This window comes from Monodon monoceros, unplaced genomic scaffold (assembly GCF_005190385.1).
Source record: "Monodon monoceros isolate NGI ecotype Baffin Bay Population unplaced genomic scaffold, NGI_Narwhal_1 Super_Scaffold_7, whole genome shotgun sequence".
In the NCBI taxonomy this organism is placed as follows: Eukaryota; Metazoa; Chordata; class Mammalia; order Artiodactyla; family Monodontidae; genus Monodon; species Monodon monoceros.
Genome location: NW_021703784.1, coordinates 28,730,231 through 28,732,920, shown reverse-complemented (window position 1 = coordinate 28,732,920; position 2,690 = coordinate 28,730,231). Strand labels below are relative to the sequence as shown.

General features: G+C 38.9%; 1 pseudogene; it reads right to left on the bottom strand.

Annotated features, from left to right (window-relative positions):
- Nucleotides 1-1,072: 1,072 nt before the first annotated feature.
- On the bottom strand, nt 1,073-1,767 carry LOC114887526 (annotated as a pseudogene).
- Between the last annotated feature and the right edge of the window lie 923 nt (nt 1,768-2,690).

The following is a 2,690-nucleotide window of genomic DNA, read 5'->3' as shown; positions in this document are numbered from 1 at the left end:
GCACACATGGAGAAGACACTTAGAATGTTAAAGTCAGCATGTTAAGTAATTTTCTTGAAATACTGTAACTAGCACCCAGTTTACTTTCTTCACAGTCCTTTTCATAATCTATTCAATTTTAGTCCTTTTTAATTGTCTGGTACACCTTTAACAACTAAACTCCAAGAGAGAAGGAGCTTCATCTTATTTCCAGTGCCTAGCACATAATGGTTTCTAAATGGAACTGATTCCAAGATTGGCCTCATTTAGGAATGGATCTGTTGTTATAATCAGGTTTCCGAAATCTTTAGTATCAATATGGAATCCTTTCCTCTCACATTTCACAGGAAGCTAGACTTCTTAAAGCCCAAACATGGATACGCCTGAAGTTTCCTTGACTGATTTAAATTGAATTAAAATAATTATTTTGTACAGGAAAAACTTTCAAAATTTTTACATTTTTCGGAACATAACCACCTTTTCTTTCTCTACTTTCTTCCCTTCAAAACAAACTTTGCAACATTGGGGTGAGTTAAATAATCTAGCCCCAAATTAAGCTCTCAATGACATGAAACACATTTTTTGCTCCTTTTTAATAAAAATCCTATATGCAGTACATTAATGTTTTCTTTTAGAAATTACGTTGACAACTTAATCCCTAATTTGAGGCATCCATATAATTGGTATACAGAAAGGTTTTTTGGCAAAATATTTAACACAAGATATATATGAGATGCTGAGATCTGGGTAATATACCTTACTTGAAAGGCATGAATAGTTTTTAAACACTGTAGCATAATCACACTTAAGGCCATAGTTACTTTGTTCCCAAATCCCTGCAATTCTATTTGAGGGGAGTTCTAAAAGACCTGTGTCTTCTCCTGTGTCCACAACTGTAGACGTACACTGATGGCCCTCAATCTTGCTCTCCAAACTTCAAATAAGGGGCCAGAGACAAGGCTCGGGACTTGGAAAAGTCCTAGAAATACCCTGCCTCAAAAGCAGTTTCAGAGTTTCACATTTTCCTAAGGATGACAGAGCTGAGTAGACATGCCAAAGTCTTCCAAATCCTGCTGGTTGTTTTGAATTATGGCTACACTGGGTGTGTACCCCTTGAGTTTTTATCTCCACATACTTGAATTAAATCCTGTAGTTCCTCTTCGGTTCTAGCATCTGTGACCTCTTCACAGGGTCTATACGCCACAGCTATTTTACCACTTTCTAAAACCACAATCAGCAATTTCTGGAATTCATCTGTCATAGCCTTCTGAATAGCAAGCTTCTGCGTTACCTTCCTTTTCATAAGGAATGATAATGACCCTTCTTCCAACTTATCCAAAGGTTCCTCAGCCATGCCAACTCCGGGACTCCTGCACTCGTGGGAGGGCAACACCACCTCTTGATGATCCTTTTTGACCACCCACTGAAACCAAAGTAGTAATTTGCCAATTCTTGGCATCTGGAGCTGTTTAGGGCAAGCGTATTATGTTAAACCACCTTATGTCTGGTGCCGAGACGAACCTTCACTGGAGATGTCTGAAAAAGCTGCTTCCGGTCGCATGCCTTTTGGGCTCTGTGGGCATCCCTTGCTGAATAAAACTTGATGATGGAATAGAACCCAGGACCAGCAGTTTGGGAAGACTGCGTTTTGGAAGACTCGGACCGAATACAGAAGGCCAAACTGGGAGAAGATTTCAAGGCCTCGGCCGTGGGTCCAGAGCTCAGCTCCCACACCAGCAAGGTTTTGTCACCCCCGATGGGAACCGCAAAAGGTACCAACTCCACCATCCTACCGTCACTGCACGTGCGTGGCTCAGGGCGCAAGCGGACTGCGCCTATATAATAGATTTTTATCCTGTAACCCTTCTTATCTAACTTTTGGGTATATTGCCATGTTTCCCACATTATTTCTTCTGGTTATGACACCTCCAACAAAAAATATGACTTTGGAATGCATACTGAAATTAGCTGTTGATTCATCTTTCTCTTTCACTAGATGGTGAGTGTCTTAAAGGTAGGAACCATATCTGATTCATCACTGAAGTTCAGCACCTTGTGTAGAGCCTAACACATAGTAGGTATTCAATGCATATTTAGTGAATACGTAACGAACGTATCATTTTGCTAATAAAGGATGTCCGATTTCCTTTTTAAAGACTCTTCTGCTTATAGTACATATACTCAAGAAGAAAGCAAAAGGCAATCTGCAGTCATTTAAATAATTTATCATTACTTACTGATTTACCATAAAATGAGGTGCTGTTTAATCTTCTTCCAAGCAAGGATTCAAAGCCTGCAGATCAGGAGACCTTAGACTCCTACAATAAGGTAAGAGTAAGCTCCCTGCTTGAGTCTGTCAGAAGCTACTGATTTATTAATATCACAACAGCCACACAACAATACTCTTTCCTAAGTTACCCTCCAGGTTTTTCCCCTATCATCTGGAATGCATAACAGGTATTATAAACTAAATTTACTGTTTGCTGTTCATCCATTACCATACTACACAGCTATCAAAATGAGAAATCAAATGGATAAAATATCAGAATGTCACAATCCTCTACCTAATATTTGCATTGTGATTTGGTTAAAGGAATTCTAAGCACTCTGTATGTTTATAGATTCCTTTCAAATTCTTTGAGTCATATATTAACTTCAACTTAGAGTTGAATAAACTAACACCTGTTTCATGAGAAATTTGTCCAGTGTTA